This window comes from Chiloscyllium punctatum, chromosome 28, assembly GCF_047496795.1.
Source record: "Chiloscyllium punctatum isolate Juve2018m chromosome 28, sChiPun1.3, whole genome shotgun sequence".
Taxonomy (NCBI): domain Eukaryota; kingdom Metazoa; phylum Chordata; class Chondrichthyes; order Orectolobiformes; family Hemiscylliidae; genus Chiloscyllium; species Chiloscyllium punctatum.
In genome coordinates this window covers 3,749,704-3,774,252 of record NC_092766.1, presented here as the reverse complement: position 1 = coordinate 3,774,252, position 24,549 = coordinate 3,749,704, and positions in this window count along the sequence as shown.

Here is a 24,549-nt window from a genome sequence, read left to right as displayed (position 1 = left end):
ACACACACACAGACCCTCTCTCACACACACACACAGACCCTCTCTCACACACACACACAGACCCTCTCTCATATACACACACAGACCCTCTCTCATACACACACACACACAGACCCTCTCTCTCATACACACACACACAGACCCTCTCTCATGCACACACACACAGACCCTCTCTCATACACACACAGACCTTCTCTCATACACACACAGACCCTCTCTCACACACACACACACAGACCCCCTCTCATACACACACACACACACACAGACCCTCTCTCACACACACACACACAGACCCTCTCTCGCACACACACCGACCCTCTCTCACACACACACACCGACCGTCTCTCATACACACACACAGACCCTCTCTCATACACACGCACACAGACCCTCTCTCACATACACGCACACAGACCCTCTCTCACATACACACACACAGACCCTCTCTCATACACACACAAACCCTCTCTCATACACACACAGACACTCTCTCATATACACACACAGACCCTCTCTCACACACACACACACAGACCCTCTCTCACATACACACACACAGACCCTCTCTCATACACACACAGACCCTCTCTCATACACACACAGACCCTCTCTCATATACACACACAGACCCTCTCTCTCACTCACACACAGACCCTCTCTCACACACACACACAGACCCTCTCTCATGCACACACACACAGACCCTCTCTCATACACACACACACAGACCCTCTCTCACTCACACACACAGACCCTCTCTCACATACACACACACAGACCCTTTCTCATACACACACAGACCCTCTCTCATACACACACAGACCCTCTCTCATATACACACACAGACCCTCTCTCTCACTCACACACAGACCCTCTCTCACACACACACACAGACCCTCTCTCATGCACACACACACAGACCCTCTCTCATACACACACACACAGACCCTCTCTCACTCACACACACAGACCCTCTCTCACATACACACACACAGACCCTCTCTCATACACACACAGACCCTCTCTCATATACACACACAGACCCTCTCTCACACACACACACAGACCCTCTCTCATGCACACACACACAGACCCTCTCTCATATACACACACAGACCCTCTCTCACACACACACACACAGACCCTCTCTCATACACACACAGACCCTCTCTCACACACACATACACAGACCCCCTCTCATACACACACACACACACAGACCCTCTCTCATACACACACACACAGACCCTCTCATACACACACTGTCCCTCGCTCATACACACACACACACTGTCCCTCTCTCATACACACACACACAGACCCTCTCTCATACACACACAGACAGACCCTCTCTCATACACACACACACAGACCCTCTCTCATACACACACACACAGATCCTCTCTCATACACACACACACAGACCCTCTCTCATACACACACACACAGACCCTCTCTCATACACACACACACAGACCCTCTCTCACACACACACACAGACCCTCTCTCATATACACACAGACCCTCTCTCATACGCACACACACAGACCCTCTCTCATACACACACACACACAGACCCTCTCTCATACACACACACACAGACCCTCTCTCATACACACACACACAGACCCTCTCTCATACACACACACACAGACCCTCTCTCATACACACACACACACACAGACCCTCTCTAATACACACACACACAGACCCTCTCTCACACACACACACACAGACCCTCTCTCATACACACACACACACAGACCCTCTCATACACACACACACACACAGACCCTCTCTCATACACACACACACAGACCCTCTCTCATACACACACACAGACCCTCTCTCATACACACACACACAGACCCTCTCTCATACACACACACACAGACCCTCTCACACACACACACACACACAGACCCTCTCTCATACACACACACACAGACCCTCTCTCATACACACACACACACAGACCCTCTCTCATACACACACACACAGACCCTCTCTCATACACACACACAGACCCTCTCTCATACACACACACACCGACCCCCTCTCATACACACACACACCGACACCCTCTCATACACACACACACAGACGCTCTCTCGTACACACACTCACACAGACCCTCTCTCATACACACACACTCACACACACAGACCCTCTCTCATACACACACACACACACACACACACACAGACCCTCTCTCTCACACACACACACAGACCCTCTCTCACATACACACACAGACCCTCTCTCATATACACACAGACCCTCTCTCAGATACACTCAGACCCTCTCTCATACACGCACACACAGACCCTCTCTCATACACGCACACAGACCCTCTCTCATACACACACAGACCCTCTCTCATACACACACAGACCCTCTCTCATACACACACACACAGACCCTCTCTCATACACACACACACAGACCCTCTCTCATACACACACACACAGACCCTCTCTCATACACACACACAGACCCTCTCTCATACACACACACACATTCTCTCATACACACACACAGACCCTCTCTCATACACACACACACCGACCCTCTCTCATACACACACACACAGACCCTGTCTCATACACACACACACACAAACCCTCTCTCATACACACACACACAGACCCTCTCTCATTCACACACAGACCCTCTCTCATATACACATACACACAGACCCTCTCTCATACACACACACACACAGACCCTCTCTCATACACACACACACACACACAGACCATCTTTCATACACACACAGACCCTCTCTCATACACACACACACAGACACTCTCTCATACACACACACACACAGACACTCTCTCATATACACACACCCACAGACACTCTCTCATACACACACACACACAGACACTCTCTCATACACACACACACACAGACCCTCCCTCATACACACACACACAGACCCTCTCTCATACACACACAGACCCTCTCTCATACACACACACACAGACACTCTCTCATACACACACACACAGACAGACACTCTCTCATACACACACAGACCCTCCCTCATACACACACACACAGACCCTCCCTCATACACACACACACAGACCCTCTCTCATACACACACACACAGACCCTCTCTCATACACACACACACTGTCCCTCTCTCATACACACACACACAGACCCTCTCTCACACACACACAGACCGTCTCATACACACACACACAGACCCTGTCTCATACACACACACACAAACCCTCTCTCACACACACACACACACACAGACCCTCTCTCATACACACACACACAGACCCTCTCTCATACACACACACACAGACCCTCTCTCATACACACACACACAGACCCTCTCTGTCATACACACACACACAGACCCTCTCTCATACACACACACACAGACCCTCTCTCATGCACACACAGACCCTCTCTCATACACACACAGACCCTCTCTCACACACACACACACAGACCCCCTCTCATACACACACACACACACAGACCCTCTCTCACACACACACACACAGACCCTCTCTCACACACACACCGACCCTCTCTCACACACACACACCGACCCTCTCTCACACACACACACAGACCCTCTCTCATACACACGCACACAGACCCTCTCTCACATACACGCACACAGACCCTCTCTCACATACACACACACAGACCCTCTCTCATACACACACAAACCCTCTCTCATACACACACAGACCCTCTCTCATATACACACACAGACCCTGTCTCACACACACACACAGACCCTCTCTCACATACACACACACAGACCCTCTCTCATACACACACAGACCCTCTCTCATATACACACACAGACCCTCTCTCACACACACACACACAGACCCTCTCTCACACACACACACAGACCCTCTCTCACACACACACACAGACCCTCTCTCATACACACACACACAGACCCTCTCTCATATACACACACAGACCCTCTCTCTCACACACACACACAGACCCTCTCTCATACACACACAGACCCTCTCTCACACACACACACACAGACCCTCTCTCATACACACACACACAGACCCTCTCATACACACACTGTCCATCGCTCATACACACACACACTGTCCCTCTCTCATACACACACACACAGACCCTCTCTCATACACACACACACAGACCCTCTCTCATACACACACACACAGATCCTCTCTCATGCACACACACACAGACCCTCTCTCATACACGCACACACAGACCCTCTCTCATACACGCACACAGACCCTCTCTCATACACACACAGACGCTCTCTCATACACACACAGACCCTCTCATACACACACAGACCCTCTCTCATACACACACACACAGACCCTCTCTCATACACACACACACAGACCCTCTCTCATACACACGCACACAGACCCTCTCTCATACACACACACAGACCCTCTCTCATACACACACACACATTCTCTCATACACACACACACAGACCCTCTCTCATACACACACACACAGACCCTCTCACATACACACACACACAGACCCTCTCACATACACACACACACACTGTCCCTCTCTCATACACACACACACAGACCCTCTCTCATACACACACACACAGACCCTCTCTCATACACACACACACAGATCCTCTCTCATGCACACACACACAGACCCTCTCTCATACACGCACACACAGACCCTCTCTCATACACGCACACAGACCCTCTCTCATACACACACAGACGCTCTCTCATACACACACAGACCCTCTCATACACACACAGACCCTCTCTCATACACACACACACAGACCCTCTCTCATACACACACACACAGACCCTCTCTCAAACACACGCACACAGACCCTCTCTCATACACACACACAGACCCTCTCTCATACACACACACACATTCTCTCATACACACACACACAGACCCTCTCTCATACACACACACACAGACCCTCTCACATACACACACACACAGACCCTCTCACATACACACACACACACAGACCCTCTCTCATACACACACACACAGACCCTCTCTCATACACACACACACAGACCATCTCTCATACACACACACACAGACCCTCTCACATACACACACACACAGACCCTCTCTCATACACACACACACAGACCCTCTCTCATATACACGCACACAGACCCTCTCTCATACACACACAGACCCTCTCTCATATACACACACAGACCCTCTCTCATATACACACACAGACCCTCTCTCATATACACACACACAGACCCTCTCACATACACACACACACAGACCCTCTCTCATACACACACACACACAGACCCTCTCTCATACACACACACACAGACCATCTCTCATACACACACACACAGACCCTCTCTCATACACACACACACAGACCCTCTCTCATACACACACACACAGACCCTCTCTCATATACACGCACACAGACCCTCTCTCATACACACACAGACCCTCTCTCATACACACACAGACCCTCTCTCATATACACACACAGACCCTCTCTCATATACACACACAGACCCTCTCTCATATACACGCACACAGACCCTCTCTCATACACACACACACAGACCCTCTCTCATACACACACACACAGACCCTCTCTCATATACACACACAGACCCTCTCTCATATACACACACAGACCCTCTCTCATACACACACACACAGACCCCCTCTCATACACACACACACAGACCCTCTCTCACACACACACACAGGCCCTCTCTCACACACACACACAGACCCTCTCTCATACACACACACACAGACCCTCTCTCATACACACACACACAGACCCTCTCTCATACACACGCACACAGACCCTCTCTCATACACACACAGACCCTCTCTCATATACACACATACAGAGCCTCTCTCATACACACACAGACCCTCTCTCATATACACACAGACCCTCTCTCATATACACACACACAGACCCTCTCTCATATACACACACACAGACCCTCTCTCATATACACACACACAGACCCTCTCTCATGCACACTCACACAGACCCTCTCATACACACACACAGACCCTCTCTCACACACACACTGTCCCTCTCTCACACACACACACAGACCCTCTCTCATACACACACACACACACAGACCCCCTCTCATACACACACACACACAGACCCTCTCTCATACACACACACACACAGACCCTCTCTCATACACACACAGACCCTATCTCATACACACACAGACCCTCTCTCATGCACACACAGACCCTTTCTCATATACACACAGACCCTCCCTCATACACACACACACAGACCCTCTCTCACACACACACACAGACCCTCTCTCACACACACACAGACCCTCTCTCACACACACACACAGACCCTCTCTCATACACACACACACACAGACCCTCTCTCATACACACACACACAGACCCTCTCTCACTCACACACACAGACCCTCTCTCATGCACACACACACACAGACCCTCTCTCATACACACACACACAGACCCTCTCTCATACACACACACACAGACCCTCTCTCACTCACACACACAGACTCTCTCTCATACACACACACACAGACCCTCTCTCACACACACACACAGACCCTCTCTCATATACACACAGACCCTCTCTCATACGCACACACACAGACCCTCTCTCATACACACACACACACAGACCCTCTCTCATACACACACACACAGACCCTCTCGCACACACACACACAGACCCTCTCTAATACACACACACACACAGACCCTCTCTCACACACACACACACAGACCCTCTCTCATACACACACACACACACAGACCCTCTCATACACACACACACACACAGACCCTCTCTCATACACACACACACAGACCCTCTCTCATACACACACACACAGACCCTCTCTCATACACACACACACACAGACCCTCTCATACACACACACACACACACACACAGACCCTCTCTCATACACACACACACAGACACTCTCTCATACACACACACACACACACACTGTCCCTCTCTCATACACACACACACAGACCCTCTCTCATACACATACAGACCCTCTCTCATATACACACAGAACCTCTCTCACACACACACACACACACAGACCCTCTCTCATATACACACACAGACCGTCTCTCATATACACTCACACAGTCCCTCTCATACACACACACAGACCCTCTCTCATACACACACTGACCCTCTCTCATACACACACACACACAGACCCCCTCTCATACACACACACACACAGACCCTCTCTCATACACACACACACACAGACCCTCTCTCATACACACACACACAGACCCTCTCTCATACACACACACAGACCCTCTCTCATGCACACACACACACAGACCCTCTCTCATACACACACACACAGACCCTCTCTCATACACACACACACAGACCCTCTCTCACTCACACACACAGACCCTCTCTCATACACACACACACACAGACCCCCTCTCATACACACACACACACAGACCCTCTCTCATACACACACACACAGACCCTCTCTCATACACACACAGACCCTCTCTCACACACACACACACACACACACAGACCCTCTCTCATACACACACACACACAGACCCTCTCTCATACACACACACAGACCCTCTCTCACTCACACACACAGACCCTCTCTCATGCACACACACACACAGACCCTCTCTCATACACACACACACAGACCCTCTCTCATACACACACACACAGACCCTCTCTCACTCACACACACAGACCCTCTCTCATACACACACACACAGACCCTCTCTCACTCACACACACAGACCCTCTCTCATACACACACACACAGACCCTCTCTCATACACACACACACAGACCCTCTCTCACACACACACACAGACCCTCTCTCATATACACACAGACCCTCTCTCATACACACACACACACACAGACCCTCTCTCTCATACACACACACACAGACCCTCTCTCATGCACACACACACAGACCCTCTCTCATACACACACAGACCCTCTCTCATACACACACAGACCCTCTCTCACACACACACACACAGACCCCCTCTCATACACACACACACACACAGACCCTCTCTCACACACACACACACAGACCCTCTCTCACACACACACCGACCCTCTCTCACACACACACACAGACCCTCTCTCATACACACGCACACAGACCCTCTCTCACATACACGCACACAGACCCTCTCTCACATACACACACACAGACCCTCTCTCATACACACACAGACCCTCTCTCACACACACACACACAGACCCTCTCTCACATACACACACACAGACCCTCTCTCATACACACACAGACCCTCTCTCATACACACACAGACCCTCTCTCATATACACACACAGACCCTCTCTCTCACTCACACACAGACCCTCTCTCACACACACACACAGACCCTCTCTCATGCACACACACACCGACCCTCTCTCATATACACACACAGACCCTCTCTCACACACACACACACAGACCCTCTCTCATACACACACAGACCCTCTCTCACACACACACACACAGACCCCCTCTCATACACACACACACACACAGACCCTCTCTCATACACACACACACAGACCCTCTCATACACACACTGTCCCTCGCTCATACACACACACACACTGTCCCTCTCTCATACACACACACACAGACCCTCTCTCATACACACACACACAGACCCTCTCTCATACACACACACACAGACCCTCTCTCACTCACACACACAGACCCTCTCTCATACACACACACACAGACCCTCTCTCATACACACACACACAGACCCTCTCTCATACACACACACAGACCCTCTCTCATATACACACAGACCCTCTCTCATACGCACACACACAGACCCTCTCTCATACACACACACACACAGACCCTCTCTCATACACACACACACAGACCCTCTCTCATACACACACACACAGACCCTCTCTCATACACACACACACAGACCCTCTCTCATACACACACACACACACACACACAAACAGACCCTCGCTAATACACACACACACAGACCCTCTCTCACACACACACACACAGACCCTCTCTCATACACACACACACACAGACCCTCTCATACACACACACACACACAGACCCTCTCTCATACACACACACACAGACCCTCTCTCATACACACACACACAGACCCTCTCATACACACACACACACACACAGACCCTCTCTCATACACACACACAGACCCTCTCTCATACACACACACACACAGACCCTCTCTCATACACACACACACACAGACCCTCTCTCATACACACACACAGACCCTCTCTCACTCACACACACAGACCCTCTCTCATGCACACACACACACAGACCCTCTCTCATACACACACACACGGACCCTCTCTCATACACACACACACAGACCCTCTCTCACTCACACACACAGACCCTCTCTCATACACACACACACAGACCCTCTCTCACTCACACACACAGACCCTCTCTCATACACACACACACAGACCCTCTCTCATACACACACACACAGACCCTCTCTCACACACACACACAGAACCTCTCTCATATACACACAGACCCTCTCTCATACACACACACACACACAGACCCTCTCTCTCATACACACACACACAGACCCTCTCTCATGCACACACACACAGACCCTCTCTCATACACACACAGACCCTCTCTCATACACACACAGACCCTCTCTCACACACACACACACAGACCCCCTCTCATACACACACACACACACAGACCCTCTCTCACACACACACACACAGACCCTCTCTCACACACACACCGACCCTCTCTCACACACACACACAGACCCTCTCTCATACACACGCACACAGACCCTCTCTCACATACACGCACACAGACCCTCTCTCACATACACACACACAGACCCTCTCTCATACACACACAGACCCTCTCTCACACACACACACACAGACCCTCTCTCACATACACACACACAGACCCTCTCTCATACACACACAGACCCTCTCTCATACACACACAGACCCTCTCTCATATACACACACAGACCCTCTCTCTCACTCACACACAGACCCTCTCTCACACACACACACAGACCCTCTCTCATGCACACACACACCGACCCTCTCTCATATACACACACAGACCCTCTCTCACACACACACACACAGACCCTCTCTCATACACACACAGACCCTCTCTCACACACACACACACAGACCCCCTCTCATACACACACACACACACAGACCCTCTCTCATACACACACACACAGACCCTCTCATACACACACTGTCCCTCGCTCATACACACACACACACTGTCCCTCTCTCATACACACACACACAGACCCTCTCTCATACACACACACACAGACCCTCTCTCATACACACACACACAGACCCTCTCTCACTCACACACACAGACCCTCTCTCATACACACACACACAGACCCTCTCTCATACACACACACACAGACCCTCTCTCATACACACACACACAGACCCTCTCTCATACACACACACAGACCCTCTCTCATATACACACAGACCCTCTCTCATACGCACACACACAGACCCTCTCTCATACACACACACACACAGACCCTCTCTCATACACACACACACAGACCCTCTCTCATACACACACACACAGACCCTCTCTCATACACACACACACAGACCCTCTCTCATACACACACACACACACACACACAGACCCTCGCTAATACACACACACACAGACCCTCTCTCACACACACACACACAGACCCTCTCTCATACACACACACACACAGACCCTCTCATACACACACACACACACAGACCCTCTCTCATACACACACACACAGACCCTCTCTCATACACACACACACAGACCCTCTCATACACACACACACACACACAGACCCTCTCTCATACACACACACAGACCCTCTCTCATACACACACACACACAGACCCTCTCTCATACACACACACACAGACCCTCTCTCATACACACACACAGACCCTCTCTCATACACACACACACCGACCCCCTCTCATACAAACACACACCGACCCCCTCTCATACACACACACACAGACGCTCTCTCGTACACACACTCACACAGACCCTCTCTCATACACACACACTCACACACACACACCCTCTCTCACACACACACAGACCCTCTCTCATATACACACAGACCCTCTCTCAGATACACACAGACCCTCTCTCATACACACATACACACAGACCCTCTCTCATACACACACACACCGACCCTCTCTCATACACACACACACACAAACCCTCTCTCATACACACACACACAGACCCTGTCTCATACACACACACACACAAACCCTCTCTCATACACACACACACAGACCCTCTCTCATTCACACACAGACCCTCTCTCATATTCACATACACACAGACCCTCTCTCATACACACACACACACAGACCCTCTCTCATACACACACACACACAGACCCTCTTTCATACACACACAGACCCTCTCTCATACACACACACACAGACCCTCTCTCACACACACACAGACCGTCTCATACACACACACACAGACCCTGTCTCATACACACACACACAAACCCTCTCTCACACACACACACACAGACCCTCTCTCATACACACACAGACCCTCTCTCATACACACACAGACCCTCTCTCATACACACACACACAGACCCTCTCTCATACACACACACACAGACCCTCTCTCATACACACGCACACATACCCTCTCTCATACACACGCACACATACCCTCTCTCATACACACACAGACCCACTCTCATATACACACCGGCCCTCTCTCACACACACACACACACACAGACCCTCTCTCACACACACACACACACACTGTCCCTCTCTCATACACACACACGGACCCTCTCTCATACACACACACACAGACCCTCTCTCATATACACACAGACCCTCTCTCATATACACACACAGACCCTCTCACATATACACACACACAGACCCTCTCTCATATACACACACACAGACCCTCTCTCATGCACACTCACACAGACCCTCTCATACACACACACAGACCCTCTCTCATACACACACTGACCCTCTCTCACACACACACACAGACCCTCTCTCATACACACACACACACAGACCCCCTCTCATACACACACACACACACAGACCCTCTCTCACACACACACACACTGTCCCTCTCTCTTACACACACACACAGACCCTCTCTCATACACACACAGACCCTCTCTCATATACACACAGACCCTCTCTCACACACACACACACACTGTCCCTCTCTCATACACACACACACTGTCCCTCTCTCATACACACACACACACAGACCCTCTCTCATACACACACAGACCCTCTCTCATATACACACAGACCCTTTCTCATATACACACAGACCCTCCCTCATACACACACACACAGACCCTCTCTCACACACACACACAGACCCTCTCTCACACACACACACAGACCCTCTCTCATGCACACACACAGACCCTCTCTCATACACACACACACAGACCCTCTCTCATACACACACACACACAGACCCTCTCTCATACACACACACACAGACCCTCTCTCACTCACACACACAGACCCTCTCTCATGCACACACACACACAGACCCTCTCTCATACACACACACACACAGACCCTCTCTCATACACACACACACAGACCCTCTCTCACTCACACACACAGACCCTCTCTCATACACGCACACACAGACCCTCTCTCACTCACACACACAGACCCTCTCTCATACACACACACACAGACCCTCTCTCATACACACACACACACACAAACCCTCTCTCATACACACACACACAGACCCTGTCTCATACACACAAACCCTCTCTCATACACACACACACAGACCCTCTCTCATTCACACACAGACCCTCTCTCATATACACATACACACAGACCCTCTCTCATACACACACACACAGACCCTCTCTCATACACACACACACAGACCCTCTTTCATACACACACAGACCCTCTCTCATACACACACAGACCCTCTCTCATACACACACCCACAGACACTCTCTCATATACACACACCCACAGACACTCACTCATACACACACACACACAGACACTCTCTCATACACACACACACACAGACCCTCCCTCATACACACACACACAGACCCTCTCTCATACACACACAGACCCTCTCTCATACACACACACACAGACACTCTCTCATACACACACACACAGACAGACACTCTCTCATACACACACACACAGACAGACACTCTCTCATACACACACAGACCCTCCCTCATACACACACACAGACCCTCTCTCATACACACACACACAGACCCTCTCTCATACACACACACACTGTCCCTCTCTCATACACACACACACAGACCCTCTCTCACACACACACAGACCGTCTCATACACACACACACAGACCCTCCCTCATACACACACACACAGACAGACACTCTCTCATACACACACACACAGACAGACACTCTCTCATACACACACAGACCCTCCCTCATACACACACACACAGACCCTCCCTCATACACACACACACAGACCCTCTCTCATACACACACACACAGACCCTCTCTCATACACACACACACTGTCCCTCTCTCATACACACACACACTGTCCCTCTCTCATACACACACACACAGACCCTCTCTCACACACACACAGACCCTGTCTCATACACACACACACACAAACCCTCTCTCACACACACACACAGACCCTCTCTCATACACACACAGACCCTCTCTCATACACACACAGACCCTCTCTCATACACACACACACAGACCCTCTCTCATACACACACACACAGACCCTCTCTCATACACACGCACACATACCCTCTCTCATACACACACAGACCCACTCTCATATACACACCGGCCCTCTCTCACACACACACACACACACACAGACCCTCTCTCTCACACACACACACACACACTGTCCCTCTCTCATACACACACACACACACACACACTGTCCCTCTCTCATACACACACACACAGACCCTCTCTCATACACACACACACAGACCCTCTCTCATATACACACAGACCCTCTCTCATATACACACACAGACCCTCTCACATATACACACACACAGACCCTCTCTCATATACACACACACAGACCCTCTCTCATGCACACTCACACAGACCCTCTCATACACACACTGACCCTCTCTCACACACACACACAGACCCTCTCTCATACACACACACACACAGACCCCCTCTCATACACACACACACACAGACCCCCTCTCATACACACACACACACACAGACCCTCTCTCATACACACACACACAGACCCTCTCTCATACACACACACACAGACCCTCTCTCATACACACACAGACCCTCTCTCATATACACACAGACCCTCTCTCACACACACACACACTGTCCCTCTCTCTTACACACACACACAGACCCTCTCTCATACACACGCAGACCCTCTCTCATATACACACAGACCCTCTCTCACACACACACACACTGTCCCTCTCTCATACACACACACACACTGTCCCTCTCTCATACACACACTCACACAGACCCTCTCTCATACACACACAGACCCTCTCTCATACACACACAGACCCTCTCTCATATACACACAGACCCTTTCTCATATACACACAGACCCTCCCTCATACACACACACACAGACCCTCTCTCACACACACACACAGACCCTCTCTCACACACACACACAGACCCTCTCTCATACACACACACAGACCCTCTCTCATACACACACACACAGACCCTCTCTCATACACACACACACACAGACCCTCTCTCATACACACACACACACAGACCCTCTCTCATACACACACACACAGACCCTCTCTCACTCACACACACAGACCCTCTCTCATGCACACACACACACAGACCCTCTCTCATACACACACACACACAGACCCTCTCTCATACACACACACACAGACCCTCTCTCATAAACACACACACAGACCCTCTCTCACTCACACACACAGACCCTCTCTCATACACGCACACACAGACCCTCTCTCATACACACACACACACACCGACCCTCTCTCACACACACACACAGACCCTCTCTCACACACACACACACACACACAGACCCTCTCTCACACACACACACACAGACCCTCTCTCATACACACACACACACACACAGACCCTCTCATACACACACACACACAGACCCTCTCTCATACACACACACACAGACCCTCTCTCATACACACACACACAGACCCTCTCTCACTCACACACACAGACCCTCTCTCATGCACACACACACACAGACCCTCTCTCATACACACACACACACAGACCCTCTCTCATACACACACACACACACCCTCTCTCACTCACACACACAGACCCTCTCTCACTCACACACACAGACCCTCTCTCATACACACACACACAGACCCTCTCTCATACACACACACACACACCGACCCTCTCTCACACACACACACAGACCCTCTCATATACACACACACACACACACACACACAGACCCTCTCTCATACACACACACACAGACCCTCTCTCATACACACACACACACAGACCCTCTCTCATACACACACACACACACAGACCCTCTCATACACACACACACAGACCCTCTCTCATACACACACACACAGACCCTCTCTCATACACACACACACACAGACCCTCTCTCATACACACACACACAGACCCTCTCTCATACACACACACACAGACCCTCTCTCATGCACACACACAGATCCTCTCTCATACACACACACACCGACCCCCTCTCATACACACACACACCGACCCCCTCTCATACACACACACAGACCCTCTCTCATACACACACACAGACCCTCTCTCATACACACGCACACAGACCCTCTCTCATACACACGCACACAGACCCTCTCTCACATACACACACACAGACCCTCTCTCATACACACGCACACAGACCCTCTCTCATACACACGCACACAGACCCTCTCTCACATACACACACACAGACCCTCTCTCATACACACACAGACCCTCTCTCATATACACACACAGACCGTCTCTCATATACACACACAGACCGTCTCTCACACACACACACACAGACCGTCTCTCACACACACACACAGACCCTCTCTCATACACACACACACAGACCCTCTCTCTCATACACACACACACAGACCCTCTCTCTCATACACACACACACAGACCCTCTCTCATGCACACACACACAGACCCTCTCTCATACACACACAGACCCTCTCTCATACACACACAGACCCTCTCTCACACACACACACAGACCCCCTCTCATACACACACACACACACAGACCCTCTCTCACATACACACACACAGACCCTCTCTCATACACACACAGACCCTCTCTCATACACACACAGACCCTCTCTCATATACACACACAGACCCTCTCTCACACACACACACACAGACCCTCTCTCACACACACACACAGACCCTCTCTCACACACACACACAGACCCTCTCTCATACACACACAGACCCTCTCTCATATACACACACAGACCCTCTCTCTCACACACACACACAGACCCCCTCTCACACACACACACACACAGACCCTCTCTCATACACACACACACAGACCCTCTCATACACACACTGTCCCTCGCTCATACACACACACACTGTCCCTCTCTCATACACACACACACAGACCCTCTCTCATACACACACACACAGACCCTCTCTCATACACACACACACAGATCCTCTCTCATACACACACACACAGACCCTCTCTCATACACGCACACACAGACCCTCTCTCATACACGCACACAGACCCTCTCTCATACACACACAGACGCTCTCTCATACACACACAGACCCTCTCATACACACACAGACCCTCTCTCATACACACACACACAGACCCTCTCTCATACACACACACACAGACCCTCTCTCATACACACGCACACAGACCCTCTCTCATACACACACACAGACCCTCTCTCATACACACACAGACAGACCCTCTCTCATACACACACACACAGACCCTCTCTCATACACACACACACAGACCCTCTCTCATATACACGCACACAGACCCTCTCTCATACACACACAGACCCTCTCTCATACACACACAGACCCTCTCTCATATACACACAGACCCTCTCTCATACACACACAGACCCTCTCTCATATACACACACAGACCCTCTCTCATATACACACACAGACCCTCTCTCATATACACGCACACAGACCCTCTCTCATACACACACACACAGACCCTCTCTCATACACACACACACAGACCCTCTCTCAGATACACACACAGACCCTCTCTCATATACACACACAGACCCTCTCTCATACACACACACACAGACCCCCTCTCATACACACACACACAGACCCCCTCTCATACACACACACACAGACCTTCTCTCACACACACACACAGGCCCTCTCTCACACACACACACAGACCCTCTCTCATACACACACACACAGACCCTCTCTCATACACACACACACAGACCCTCTCTCATACACACGCACACAGACCCTCTCTCATACACACACAGACCCTCTCTCATATACACACAGACCCTCTCTCACACACACACACACACACTGTCCCTCTCTCATACACACACACACAGACCCTCTCTCATACACACACAGACCCTCTCTCATATACACACAGAAACTCTCTCATATACACACAGACCCTCTCTCATATACACACACAGACCCTCTCTCATATACACACACACAGACCCTCTCTCATATACACACACACAGACCCTCTCTCATGCACACTCACACAGACCCTCTCATACACACACACAGACCCTCTCTCACACACACACTGACCCTCTCTCACACACACACACAGACCCTCTCTCATACACACACACACACGCAGACCCCCTCTCATACACACACACACACAGACCCTCTCTCATACACACACACACACTGACCCTCTCTCATACACACACAGACCCTCTCTCATACACACACAGACCCTCTCTCATATACACACAGACCCTCTCTCTCACACACACACACTGTCCCTCTCTCTTACACACACACACAGACCCTCTCTCATACTCACACAGACCCTCTCTCATATACACACAGACCCTCTCTCTCACACACACACACTGTCCCTCTCTCATACACACACACACTGTCCCTCTCTCATACACACACACACACAGACCCTCTCTCATACACACACAGACCCTCTCTCATACACACACAGACCCTCTCTCATATACACACAGACCCTTTCTCATATACACACAGACCCTCCCTCATACACACACACACAGACCCTCTCTCACACACACACACAGACCCTCTCTCACACACACACACAGACCCTCTCTCACACACACACAGACCCTCTCTCACACACACACACAGACCCTCTCTCATACACACACACACACAGACCCTCTCTCATACACACACACACAGACCCTCTCTCACTCACACACACAGACCCTCTCTCATGCACACACACACACAGACCCTCTCTCATACACACACACACAGACCCTCTCTCATACACACACACACAGACCCTCTCTCACTCACACACACAGACTCTCTCTCATACACACACACACACAGACCCTCTCTCACACACACACACAGACCATCTCTCATATACACACAGACCCTCTCTCATACGCACACACACAGACCCTCTCTCATACACACACACACACAGACCCTCTCTCATACACACACACACAGACCCTCTCTCATACACACACACACACCGACCCTCTCTCACACACACACACAGACCCTCTCTCATACACACACACACAGAACCTCTCTCATACACACACACACAGACCCTCTCTCATACACACACACACAGACCCTCTCTCATATACACGCACACAGACCCTCTCTCATACACACACAGACCCTCTCTCATATACACACACAGACCCTCTCTCATATACACACACAGACCCTCTCTCATATACACGCACACAGACCCTCTCTCATACACACACACACAGACCCTCTCTCATACACACACACACAGACCCTCTCTCATATACACACACAGACCCTCTCTCATATACACACACAGACCCTCTCTCATACACACACACACAGACCCCCTCTCATACACACACAGACCCTCTCTCATATACACACAGACCCTCTCTCACACACACACACACACACACTGTCCCTCTCTCATACACACACACACAGACCCTCTCTCATACACACACAGACCCTCTCTCATATACACACAGACCCTCTCTCATATACACACAGACCCTCTCTCATATACACACACAGACCCTCTCTCATATACACACACACAGACCCTCTCTCATATACACACACACAGACCCTCTCTCATGCACACTCACACAGACCCTCTCATACACACACACAGACCCTCTGTCACACACACACTGACCCTCTCTCACACACACACACAGACCCTCTCTCATACACACACACACACACAGACCCCCTCTCATACACACACACACACACACAGACCCTCTCATACACACACACACACACACAGAGACCCTCTCTCATACACACACACACAGACCCTCTCTCATACACACACACACAGACCCTCTCTCATACACACACACACACAGACCCTCTCATACACACACACACACACACACACAGACCCTCTCTCATACACACACACACACAGACCCTCTCTCATACACACACACACAGACCCACTCGCACACACACACACAGACCCTCTCTAATACACACACACACACAGACCCTCTCTCACACACACACACACAGACCCTCTCTCATACACACACACACACACAGACCCTCTCATACACACACACACACACACACAGACCCTCTCTCATACACACACACACAGACCCTCTCTCATACACACACACACACAGACCCTCTCATACACACACACACACACACACACACAGACCCTCTCTCATACACACACACACAGACACTCTCTCATACACACACACACACACACACTGTCCCTCTCTCATACACACACACACAGACCCTCTCTCATACACACACACACACAGACCCTCTCTCATACACACACACACCAACCCCCTCTCATACACACACACACCGACCCCCTCTCATACACACACACAGACCCTCTCTCATACACACACACACAGACCCTCTCTCATACACACGCACACTGACCCTCTCTCACATACACGCACACAGACCCTCTCTCACATACACACACACAGACCCTCTCTCATACACACACAGACCCTCTCTCATACACACACACACACAGACCCTCTCTCTCATACACACACACACAGACCCTCTCTCATACACACACAGACCCTCTCTCATACACACACAGACCCTCTCTCACACACACACACACAGACCCCCTCTCATACACACACACACACACAGACCCTCTCTCACACACACACACACACCGACCCTCTCTCACACACACACACCGACCCTCTCTCATACACACGCACACATACCCTCTCTCACACACACACACACAGACCGTCTCTCACACACACACCGACCCTCTCTCACACACACACACCGACCCTCTCTCATACACACACACAGACCCTCTCTCATACACACGCACACAGACCCTCTCTCATATACACACACAGACGCTCTCTCTCACATACACGCACACAGACCCTCTCTCACATACACACACACAGACCCTCTCTCACACACACACAAACCCTCTCTCATACACACACAAACCCTCTCTCACACACACACACACAGACCCTCTCTCATACACACACAGACCCTCTCTCATACACACACAGACCCTCTCTCACACACACACACAGACCCTCTCTCATGCACACACACACAGACCCTCTCTCACACACACACACAGACCCTCTCTCATGCACACACACACAGACCCTCTCTCATACACACACACACAGACCCTCTCTCATACACACACACACACAGACCCTCTCATACACACACACACACACACACAGACCCTCTCTCATACACACACACACACACACACAGACCCGCTCTCATACACACACACACAGACCCTCTCTCATACACACACACACACAGACCCTCTCTCATACACACACACACCAACCCCCTCTCATACACACACACACCGACCCCCTCTCATACACACACACAGACCCTCTCTCATACACACACACACTGACCCTCTCTCATACACACGCACACTGACCCTCTCTCACATACACGCACACAGACCCTCTCTCACATACACACACACAGACCCTCTCTCATACACACACAGACCCTCTCTCATACACACACACACACAGACCCTCTCTCTCATACACACACACACAGACCCTCTCTCATACACACACAGACCCTCTCTCATACACACACAGACCCTCTCTCACACACACACACACAGACCCCCTCTCATACACACACACACACACAGACCCTCTCTCACACACACACACACACCGACCCTCTCTCACACACACACACCGACCCTCTCTCATACACACGCACATATACCCTCTCTCACACACACACACACAGACCCTCTCTCACACACACACCGACCCTCTCTCACACACACACACCGACCCTCTCTCATACACACACACAGACCCTCTCTCATACACACGCACACAGACCCTCTCTCATATACACACACAGACCCTCTCTCTCACATACACGCACACAGACCCTCTCTCACATACACACACACAGACCCTCTCTCATACACACACAAACCCTCTCTCATACACACACAAACCCTCTCTCACACACACACACACAGACCCTCTCTCATACACACACAGACCCTCTCTCATACACATACAGACCCTCTCTCTCACACACACACAGACCCTCTCTCACACACACACACAGACCCTCTCTCATGCACACACACACAGACCCTCTCTCATATACACACACAGACCCTCTCTCATACACACACACACAGACCCTCTCTCATACACACACAGGCCCTCTCTCACACACACACACACAGACCCCCTCTCATACACACACACACACAAACCCTCTCTCATACACACACACACAGACCCTCTCATGCACACACTGTCCCTCGCTCATACACACACACACTGTCCCTCTCTTATACACACACACACAGACCCTCTCTCATACACACAAACACAGACCCTCTCTCATACACACACACACAGACCCTCTCTCATACACACACACACAGACCCTCTCTCATACACACACACACTCAGACCCTCTCTCATACACGCACACACAGACCCTCTCTCATACACGCACACAGACCCTCTCTCATACACACACAGACCCTCTCTCATACACACACAGACCCTCTCATACACACACAGACCCTCTCTCATACACACACACACAGACCCTCTCTCTCACACACACACACAGACCCTCTCTCATACACACACACACATTCTCTCATACACACACACACAGACCCTCTCTCATACACACACACACAGACACTCTCTCATACACACACACACAGACCCTCTCTCATACACACACACACAGACCCTCTCTCATACACACGCACACAGACCCTCTCTCATACACACACACACAGACCCTCTCACATACACACACACAGACCCTCTCTCATACACACACACAGACCCTCTCTCATATACACACAGACCCTCTCTCATATACACACACAGACCCTCTCTCATATACACACACACACAGACCCTCTCTGATACACACACACACAGACCCTCTCTCACACACACAGACCCTCTCTCACACACACACCGACCCTCTCTCACACACACACACCGACCCTCTCTCATACACACACACACAGACCCTCTCTCATACACACACACACAGACCCTCTCTCACACACACACACACAGACCCTCTCTCACACACACACACACAGACCCTCTCTCATACACACACACAGACCCTCTCTCATACACACACACAGACCCTCTCTCATACACACACACAGACCCTCTCTCATACACACACACACACACACACAGACCCTCTCTCACACACACACACACACACAGACCCTCTCTCACATACACACACACACAGACCCTCTCTCACACACACACCGACCCTCTCTCACACACACACACCGACCCTCTCTCATACACACACACAGACCCTCTCTCATACACATGCACACATACCCTCTCTCACATACACGCACACAGACCCTCTCTCACATACACACACACAGACCCTCTCTCATACACACACAAACCCTCTCTCATACACACACAGACCCTCTCTCATATACACACACAGACAGACCCTCTCTCACATACACACACACAGACCCTCTCTCATACACACAAAGACCCTCTCTCATACACACACACACAGACCCTCTCTCATACACACACACACACAGACCCTCTCTCATACACACACACACACAGACCCTCTCTCATACACACACACACAGACCCTCTCTCAATCACACACACAGACCCTCTCTCATGCACACACACACACAGACCCTCTCTCATACACACACACACAGACCCTCTCTCATACACACACACACACAGACCCTCTCTCATACACACACACACACAGACCCTCTCTCATACACACACAGACCCTCTCTCATATACACACAGACGCTCTCTCATATACACACACAGACCCTCTCTCATATACACACACAGACCCTCTCTCATATACACACACACAGACCCTCTCTCTCACACACACACAGACCCTCTCTCTCACACACACACAGACCCTCTCTCATATACACACACACACACAGACCCTCTCTCATACACACACACACAGACCCTCTCATACACACACTGTCCCTCGCTCATACACACACACACAGACCCTCTCTCATACACACACACACAGACCCTCTCTCATACACACACACACAGACACTCTCTAATACACAGACCCTCTCTCTCACACACACACAGACCCTCTCTCACACACACACAGACCCTCTCTCATATACACACAGACCCTCTCTCATATACACACAGACCCTCTCTCATATACACACAGACCCTCTCTCATACACACATACACACAGACCCTCTCTCATACACTCACACACAGACCCTCTCTCATACACACACACACAGACCCTCTCTCATACACACACACACAGACCCTCTCTCATACACACACACACACAGACCCTCTCTCATATACACACAGACCCTCTCTCATATACACATACACACAGACCCTCTCTCATACACACACACACACAGACCCTCTCTCATACACACACACACAGACCCTCTCATACACACACACACACAGACCCTCTCATACACACACACACAGACCCTCTCTCACACACACACAGACCCTCTCTCATATACACACAGACCCTCTCTCATATACACACAGACCCTCT